We start from the raw sequence: 10,740 nt of genomic DNA, 5'->3' as shown, positions 1-10,740 counted from the left end.
TGTTCGGCGAATCCTACCTCACCCCAGCAGAGACCTGACTGTTGAGTTCGGCGAATTCCACCTCACCACAGCAGAGACCTGACTGTAGAGTTCGGCGAATCCCACCCTACCACAGCAGAAACCTGACTGTTGAGCTCGGCGAATCCCACCCTACCACAGCAGAGACCTGACTGTTGAGCTCGGCGAATCCCACCTCACCACAGAAGAGACCTGACTGTTGAGCTCGGCGAATTCCACCTCACCACAGCAGAGACCTGACTGTTGAGCTCGGGGAATCCCACCTCACCACAGCAGAGACCGGACTGTTGAGCTCGGGGAATCCCACCTCACCGCAGCAGAGACCTGACTGTTGAGCTCGGTGAATCCCACCTCACCACAGCAGAGACCTGACTGTTGAGCTCGGCGAATCCCACCTCACTACAGCAGAGACCTCACTGTTGAGCTTGGCGAATCCCACCTCACCACAGCAGAAACCTGACTGTTGAGCTCGGCGAATCCCACCTCACCACAGCAGAGACCTGACTGTTGAGGTCGGGGAATCCCACCTCACCACAGCAGAGACCTGACTGTTGAGCTCGGGGAATCCCACCTCACCACACCCTCACCACAGCAGAGACCTGACAGTTGAGCTCGGCGAATCCCACCTCACCACAGCAGAGACCTGACTGTTGAGGTCGGTGAATCCCACCTCACCACAGCAGAGACCTGACTGTTGAGCTCGGGGAATCCCACCTCACCACAGCAGAGACCGGACTGTTGAGCTCGGAAAATCCCACCTCACCGCAGCAGAGACCTGACTGTTGAGCTCGGTGAATCCCACCTCACCACAGCAGAGACCTGACTGTTGAGCTCGGCGAATCCCACCTCACCACAGCAGAGACCTCACTGTTGAGCTTGGCGAATCCCACCTCACCACAGCAGAGACCTGACTGTTGAGCTTGGCGAATCCCACCTCACCGCAGCAGAGACCTTACTGTTGAGCTCGGCGAATCCCACCTCACCGCAGCAGAGACCTGACTGTTGAGCTTGGCGAATCCCACCTCACCACAGCAGAAACCTGACTGTTGAGCTCGGCGAATCCCACCTCACCACAGCAGAGACCTGAATGTTGGGCTCGGCGAATCCCACCTCACCACAGCAGAGACCTGACTGTTGAGCTCGGCGCATCCCACCTTACCACAGCAGAGACCTGACTGTTGAGCTCGGCGCATCCCACCTTACCACAGCAGAGACCTGACTGTTGAGCTCGGCGAATCCCACCTCACCACAGCAGAGACCTGACTGTTGAGCTTGGCGAATCCCACCTCACCGCAGCAGAGACCTGACTGTTGAGCTCGGCGAATCCCACCTCACCGCAGCAGAGACCTGACTGTTGAGCTTGGCGAATCCCACCTCACCACAGCAGAAACCTGACTGTTGAGCTCGGCGAATCCCACCTCACCACAGCAGAGACCTGACTGTTGAGCTCGGCGCATCCCACCTTACCACAGCAGAGACCTGACTGTTGAGCTCGGCGAATCCCACCTCACTACAGCAGAGACCTGACTGTTGTGTTCGGCGAATCCCACCTCACCACAGCAGAGACCTGACTGTTGTGTTCGGCGAATCCTACCTCACCCCAGCAGAGACCTGACTGTTGAGTTCGGCGAAATCCACCTCACCACAGCAGAGACCTGACTGTAGACTTCGGCGAATCCCACCCTACCACAGCAGAGACCTGACTGTTGAGCTCGGCGAATCCCACCCTACCACAGCAGAGACCTGACTGTTGAGCTCGGCGAATCCCACCTCACCACAGCAGAGACCTGACTGTTGAGCTTGGCGAATTCCACCTCACCACAGCAGAGACCTGACTGTTGAGCTCGGCGAATCCCACCGCACCACAGCAGAGACCTGACTGTTGTGCTCGGCGAATCCCACCTCACCACAGCAGAGACCTGAATGTTGAGCTCGGCGAATCCCACCTTACCACAGCAGAGACCTGACTGTTGTGCTCGGCGAATCCCACCTCACCACAGCAGAGACCTGACTGTTGTGCTCGGCGAATCCCACCTCACCACAGCAGAGACCTGACTGCTGTGTTCTGCGAATCCCACCTCACCACAGCAGAAACCTGACTGTTGTGATCGGCGAATCCCACCTCACCACAGCAGAGACCTGACTGTTGAGTTTAGCGAATCCCACCTCACCACAGCAGAGACCTTACTGTTGTGTTCGGCGAATCCCATCTCACCACAGCAGAGACCTGACTGTTGAGTTCGGCAAATCCCACCTCACCACAGCAGAGACCTGACTGTTGAGTTCGGCGAATCCCACCTTACCACAGCAGAGACCTTACTGTTGAGTTCGGCGAATCCCACCTCACCCCAGCAGAGACCTGACTGTGGTGTTCGGCGAATCCCACCTCACCACAGCAGAGACCTGACTGTTGAGTTCGGCGAATCCCACCTCACCACAGCAGAGACCTGACTGTTGAGTTCGGCGAATCCCACCTCACCCCAGCAGAGACCTGACTGTGGTGTTCGGCGAATCCCACCTCATGCCAGCAGAGACCTGACTGTTGTGCTCGGCGAATCCCACCTCACCACAACAAAGACCTGACTGTTGTGTTCGGCGAATCCCACCTCACCACAGCAGAGACCTGACTGTTGTGTTCGGCGAATCCAACCTCACCACAGCAGAGACCTGACTGTTGTGTTCGGTGAATCCCACCTCACCAGAGCAGAGACCTGACTGTTGTGTTCGGCGAATCCCACCTCACCACAGCAGAGACCTGACTGTTGTGTTCAGCGAACCCACCTCATCACAGCAGAGACCTGACTGTTGTCTTCAGCGAACCCACCTCACCACAGCATAGACTTGACTGTTGTGTTCAGCAAACCCAGCTCACCACAGCAGAGACCTGACTGTTGTGTTCAGGGAACCCACCTCACCACAGCAGAGACCTGACTGTTGTGTTCAGCGAATCCCACCTCACCACAGCAGAGACCTGACTGTTGTGTTCGGCGAATCCAACCTCACCACAGCAGAGACCTGACTGTTGAGCTCGGCGAATCCCACCTCACTACAGCAGAGACCTGACTGTTGTGTTCGGCGAATCCCACCTCACCACAGCAGAGACCTGACTGTTGTGTTCGGCGAATCCTACCTCACCCCAGCAGAGACCTGACTGTTGAGTTCGGCGAATTCCACCTCACCACAGCAGAGACCTGACTGTAGAGTTCGGCGAATCCCACCCTACCACAGCAGAAACCTGACTGTTGAGCTTGGCGAATCCCACCCTACCACAGCAGAGACCTGACTGTTGAGCTCGGCGAATCCCACCTCACCATAGAAGAGACCTGACTGTTGAGCTCGGCGAATTCCACCTCACCACAGCAGAGACCTGACTGTTGAGCTCGGCGAATCCCACCGCACCACAGCAGAGACCTGACTGTTGTGCTCGGCGAATCCCACCTCACCACAGCAGAGACCTGAATGTTGAGCTCGGCGAATCCCACCTTACCACAGCAGAGACCTGACTGTTGTGCTCGGCGAATCCCACCTCACCACAGCAGAGACTTGACTGTTGTGCTCTGCGAATCCAACCTCACCACAGCAGAGACCTGACTGTTGTGTTTGGCAAATCCCACCTCACCACAGCAGAAACCTGACTGTTGTGATTGGCGAATCCCACCTCACCACAGCAGAGACCTGACTGTTGAGTTCGGCGAATCCCACCTCACTACAGCAGAGACCTTACTGTTGTGTTCGGCGAATCCCACCTCACCACAGCAGAGACCTGACTGTTGAGTTCGGCAAATCCCACCTCACCACAGCAGAGACCTGACTGTTGAGTTCGGCGAATCCCACCTTACTACATCAGAGACCTTACTGTTGAGTTCGGCGAATCCCACCTCACCCCAGCAGAGACCTGACTGTGGTGTTCGGCGAATCCCACCTCACCACAGCAGAGACCTGACTGTTGAGTTCGGCGAATCCCACCTCACCCCAGCAGAGACCTGACTGTTGTGCTCGGCGAATCCCACCTCACCACAACAAAGACCTGACTGTTGTGTTCGGCGAATCCCACCTCACCACAGCAGAGACCTGACTGTTGTGTTCAGCGAATCCCACCTCACCACAGCAGAGACCTGACTGTTGTGCTCGGCGAATCCCACCTCACCACAGCAGAGACCTGACTGTTGAGCTTGGCGAATCCCACCTCACCACAGCAGAGACCTGACTGTTGTGTTAGGCGAATCCCACCTCACCACAGCAGAGACCTGACTGTTGTGTTCGGCGAATCCCACCTCACCACAGCAGAGACCTGACTGTTGAGCTCGGCGCATCCCACCTTACCACAGCAGAGACCTGACTGTTGAGCTCGGCGAATCCCACCTCACTACAGCAGAGACCTGACTGTTGTGTTCGGCGAATCCCACCTCACCACAGCAGAGACCTGACTGTTGTGTTCGGCGAATCCTACCTCACCCCAGCAGAGACCTGACTGTTGAGTTCGGCGAATTCCACCTCACCACAGCAGAGACCTGACTGTAGAGTTCGGCGAATCCCACCCTACCACAGCAGAGACCTGACTGTTGAGCTCGGCGAATCCCACCCTACCACAGCAGAGACCTGACTGTTGAGCTCGGCGAATCCCACCTCACCACAGCAGAGACCTGACTGTTGAGCTCGGCGAATTCCACCTCACCACAGCAGAGACCTGACTGTTGAGCTCGGCGAATCCCACTGCACCACAGCAGAGACCTGACTGTTGTGCTCGGCGAATCCCACCTCACCACAGCAGAGACCTGAATGTTGAGCTCGGCGAATCCCACCTTACCACAGCAGAGACCTGACTGTTGTGCTCAGTGAATCCCACCTCACCACAGCAGAGACCTGACTGTTGTGCTCGGCGAATCCCACCTCACCACAGCAGAGACCTGACTGTTGTGTTCGGCGAATCCCACCTCACCACAGCAGAGACCTGACTGTTGTGTTCGGCGAATCCCCCCTCACCACAGCAGAAACCTGACTGTTGTGATCGGCGAATCCCACCTCACCACAGCAGAGACCTGACTGTTGAGTTCGGCGAATCCCACCTCACCACAGCAGAGACCTGACTGTTGAGTTCGGCGAATCCCACCTCACCACAGCAGAGACCTGACTGTTGAGTTCGGCGAATCCCACCTCACCCCAGCAGAGACCTGACTGTTGTGCTCGGCGAATCCCACCTCACCACAACAAAGACCTGACTGTTGTGTTCGGCGAATCCCACCTCACCACAGCAGAGACCTGACTGTTGTGTTCAGCGAATCCCACCTCACCACAGCAGAGACCTGACTGTTGTGCTCGGCGAATCCCACCTCACCACAGCAGAGACCTGACTGTTGAGCTTGGCGAATCCCACCTCACCACAGCAGAGACCTGACTGTTGTGTTAGGCGAATCCCACCTCACCACAGCAGAGACCTGACTGTTGTGTTCGGCGAATCCCACCTCACCACAGCAGAGACCTGACTGTTGAGCTCGGCGCATCCCACCTTACCACAGCAGAGACCTGACTGTTGAGCTCGGCGAATCCCACCTCACTACAGCAGAGACCTGACTGTTGTGTTCGGCGAATCCCACCTCACCACAGCAGAGACCTGACTGTTGTGTTCGGCGAATCCTACCTCACCCCAGCAGAGACCTGACTGTTGAGTTCGGCGAATTCCACCTCACCACAGCAGAGACCTGACTGTAGAGTTCGGCGAATCCCACCCTACCACAGCAGAAACCTGACTGTTGAGCTTGGCGAATCCCACCCTACCACAGCAGAGACCTGACTGTTGAGCTCGGCGAATCCCACCTCACCACAGAAGAGACCTGACTGTTGAGCTCGGCGAATTCCACCTCACCACAGCAGAGACCTGACTGTTGAGCTCGGCGAATCCCACCGCACCACAGCAGAGACCTGACTGTTGTGCTCGGCGAATCCCACCTCACCACAGCAGAGACCTGAATGTTGAGCTCGGCGAATCCCACCTTACCACAGCAGAGACCTGACTGTTGTGCTCGGCGAATCCCACCTCACCACAGCAGAGACTTGACTGTTGTGCTCGGCGAATCCAACCTCACCACAGCAGAGACCTGACTGTTGTGTTTGGCAAATCCCACCTCACCACAGCAGAAACCTGACTGTTTTGATCGGCGAATCCCACCTCACCACAGCAGAGACCTGACTGTTGAGTTCGGCGAATCCCACCTCACTACAGCAGAGACCTTACTGTTGTGTTCGGCGAATCCCACCTCACCACAGCAGAGACCTGACTGTTGAGTTCGGCAAATCCCACCTCACCACAGCAGAGACCTGACTGTTGAGTTCGGCGAATCCCACCTTACTACATCAGAGACCTTACTGTTGAGTTCGGCGAATCCCACCTCACCCCAGCAGAGACCTGACTGTGGTGTTCGGCGAATCCCACCTCACCACAGCAGAGACCTGACTGTTGAGTTCGGCGAATCCCACCTCACCACAGCAGAGACCTGACTGTTGAGTTCGGCGAATCCCACCTCACCCCAGCAGAGACCTGACTGTTGTGCTCGGCGAATCCCACCTCACCACAACAAAGACCTGACTGTTGTGTTCGGCGAATCCCACCTCACCACAGCAGAGACCTGACTGTTGTGTTCAGCGAATCCCACCTCACCACAGCAGAGACCTGACTGTTGTGCTCGGCGAATCCCACCTCACCACAGCAGAGACCTGACTGTTGAGCTTGGCGAATCCCACCTCATTACAGCAGAGACCTGACTGTTGTGTTAGGCGAATCCCACCTCACCACAGCAGAGACCTGACTGTTGTGTTCGGCGAATCCCACCTCACCACAGCAGAGACCTGACTGTTGAGCTCGGCGCATCCCACCTTACCACAGCAGAGACCTGACTGTTGAGGTCGGTGAATCCCACCTCACCACAGCAGAGACCTGACTGTTGAGCTCGGGGAATCCCACCTCACCACAGCAGAGACCGGACTGTTGAGCTCGGAAAATCCCACCTCACCGCAGCAGAGACCTGACTGTTGAGCTCGGTGAATCCCACCTCACCACAGCAGAGACCTGACTGTTGAGCTCGGCGAATCCCACCTCACCACAGCAGAGACCTCACTGTTGAGCTTGGCGAATCCCACCTCACCACAGCAGAGACCTGACTGTTGAGCTTGGCGAATCCCACCTCACCGCAGCAGAGACCTTACTGTTGAGCTCGGCGAATCCCACCTCACCGCAGCAGAGACCTGACTGTTGAGCTTGGCGAATCCCACCTCACCACAGCAGAAACCTGACTGTTGAGCTCGGCGAATCCCACCTCACCACAGCAGAGACCTGAATGTTGGGCTCGGCGAATCCCACCTCACCACAGCAGAGACCTGACTGTTGAGCTCGGCGCATCCCACCTTACCACAGCAGAGACCTGACTGTTGAGCTCGGCGCATCCCACCTTACCACAGCAGAGACCTGACTGTTGAGCTCGGCGAATCCCACCTCACCACAGCAGAGACCTGACTGTTGAGCTTGGCGAATCCCACCTCACCGCAGCAGAGACCTGACTGTTGAGCTCGGCGAATCCCACCTCACCGCAGCAGAGACCTGACTGTTGAGCTTGGCGAATCCCACCTCACCACAGCAGAAACCTGACTGTTGAGCTCGGCGAATCCCACCTCACCACAGCAGAGACCTGAATGTTGGGCTCGGCGAATCCCACCTCACCACAGCAGAGACCTGACTGTTGAGCTCGGCGCATCCCACCTTACCACAGCAGAGACCTGACTGTTGAGCTCGGCGCATCCCACCTTACCACAGCAGAGACCTGACTGTTGAGCTCGGCGAATCCCACCTCACTACAGCAGAGACCTGACTGTTGTGTTCGGCGAATCCCACCCCACCACAGCAGAGACCTGACTGTTGTGTTCGGCGAATCCTACCTCACCCCAGCAGAGACCTGACTGTTGAGTTCGGCGAATTCCACCTCACCACAGCAGAGACCTGACTGTAGACTTCGGCGAATCCCACCCTACCACAGCAGAGACCTGACTGTTGAGCTCGGCGAATCCCACCCTACCACAGCAGAGACCTGACTGTTGAGCTCGGCGAATCCCACCTCACCACAGCAGAGACCTGACTGTTGAGCTTGGCGAATTCCACCTCACCACAGCAGAGACCTGACTGTTGAGCTCGGCGAATCCCACCGCACCACAGCAGAGACCTGACTGTTGTGCTCGGCGAATCCCACCTCACCACAGCAGAGACCTGAATGTTGAGCTCGGCGAATCCCACCTTACCACAGCAGAGACCTGACTGTTGTGCTCGGCGAATCCCACCTCACCACAGCAGAGACCTGACTGTTGTGCTCGGCGAATCCCACCTCACCACAGCAGAGACCTGACTGCTGTGTTCGGCGAATCCCACCTCACCACAGCAGAAACCTGACTGTTGAGCTCGGCGAATCCCACCTCACCACAGCAGAGACCTGAATGTTGGGCTCGGCGAATCCCACCTCACCACAGCAGAGACCTGACTGTTGAGCTCGGCGCATCCCACCTTACCACAGCAGAGACCTGACTGTTGAGCTCGGCGCATCCCACCTTACCACAGCAGAGACCTGACTGTTGAGCTCGGCGAATCCCACCTCACCACAGCAGAGACCTGACTGTTGAGCTTGGCGAATCCCACCTCACCGCAGCAGAGACCTGACTGTTGAGCTCGGCGAATCCCACCTCACCGCAGCAGAGACCTGACTGTTGAGCTTGGCGAATCCCACCTCACCACAGCAGAAACCTGACTGTTGAGCTCGGCGAATCCCACCTCACCACAGCAGAGACCTGAATGTTGGGCTCGGCGAATCCCACCTCACCACAGCAGAGACCTGACTGTTGAGCTCGGCGCATCCCACCTTACCACAGCAGAGACCTGACTGTTGAGCTCGGCGCATCCCACCTTACCACAGCAGAGACCTGACTGTTGAGCTCGGCGAATCCCACCTCACTACAGCAGAGACCTGACTGTTGTGTTCGGCGAATCCCACCCCACCACAGCAGAGACCTGACTGTTGTGTTCGGCGAATCCTACCTCACCCCAGCAGAGACCTGACTGTTGAGTTCGGCGAATTCCACCTCACCACAGCAGAGACCTGACTGTAGACTTCGGCGAATCCCACCCTACCACAGCAGAGACCTGACTGTTGAGCTCGGCGAATCCCACCCTACCACAGCAGAGACCTGACTGTTGAGCTCGGCGAATCCCACCTCACCACAGCAGAGACCTGACTGTTGAGCTTGGCGAATTCCACCTCACCACAGCAGAGACCTGACTGTTGAGCTCGGCGAATCCCACCGCACCACAGCAGAGACCTGACTGTTGTGCTCGGCGAATCCCACCTCACCACAGCAGAGACCTGAATGTTGAGCTCGGCGAATCCCACCTTACCACAGCAGAGACCTGACTGTTGTGCTCGGCGAATCCCACCTCACCACAGCAGAGACCTGACTGTTGTGCTCGGCGAATCCCACCTCACCACAGCAGAGACCTGACTGCTGTGTTCGGCGAATCCCACCTCACCACAGCAGAAACCTGACTGTTGTGATCGGCGAATCCCACCTCACCACAGCAGAGACCTGACTGTTGAGTTTAGCGAATCCCACCTCACCACAGCAGAGACCTTACTGTTGTGTTCGGCGAATCCCATCTCACCACAGCAGAGACCTGACTGTTGAGTTCGGCAAATCCCACCTCACCACAGCAGAGACCTGACTGTTGAGTTCGGCAAATCCCACCTCACCACAGCAGAGACCTGACTGTTGAGTTCGGCGAATCCCACCTTACCACAGCAGAGACCTTACTGTTGAGTTCGGCGAATCCCACCTCACCCCAGCAGAGACCTGACTGTGGTGTTCGGCGAATCCCACCTCACCACAGCAGAGACCTGACTGTTGAGTTCGGCGAATCCCACCTCACCACAGCAGAGACCTGACTGTTGAGTTCGGCGAATCCCACCTCACCCCAGCAGAGACCTGACTGTGGTGTTCGGCGAATCCCACCTCATGCCAGCAGAGACCTGACTGTTGTGCTCGGCGAATCCCACCTCACCACAACAAAGACCTGACTGTTGTGTTCGGCGAATCCCACCTCACCACAGCAGAGACCTGACTGTTGTGTTCAGCGAATTCCACCTCACCACAGCAGAGACCTGACTGTTGTGTTCGGCGAATCCAACCTCACCACAGCAGAGACCTGACTGTTGTGTTCGGTGAATCCCACCTCACCAGAGCAGAGACCTGACTGTTGTGTTCGGCGAATCCCACCTCACCACAGCAGAGACCTGACTGTTGTGTTCAGCGAACCCACCTCATCACAGCAGAGACCTGACTGTTGTCTTCAGCGAACCCACCTCACCACAGCATAGACTTGACTGTTGTGTTCAGCAAACCCAGCTCACCACAGCAGAGACCTGACTGTTGTGTTCAGGGAACCCACCTCACCACAGCAGAGACCTGACTGTTGTGTTCAGCGAATCCCACCTCAACACAGCAGAGACCTGACTGTTGTGTTCGGCGAATCCAACCTCACCACAGCAGAGACCTGACTGTTGAGCTCGGCGAATCCCACCTCACTACAGCAGAGACCTGACTGTTGTGTTCGGCGAATCCCACCTCACCACAGCAGAGACCTGACTGTTGTGTTCGGCGAATCCTACCTCACCCCAGCAGAGACCTGACTGTTGA

The sequence above is a fragment of the Hyperolius riggenbachi genome, chromosome 3 (assembly GCF_040937935.1).
Source record: "Hyperolius riggenbachi isolate aHypRig1 chromosome 3, aHypRig1.pri, whole genome shotgun sequence".
Classification (NCBI taxonomy): Eukaryota; Metazoa; Chordata; class Amphibia; order Anura; family Hyperoliidae; genus Hyperolius; species Hyperolius riggenbachi.
This window is presented reverse-complemented; position numbering follows the sequence as displayed.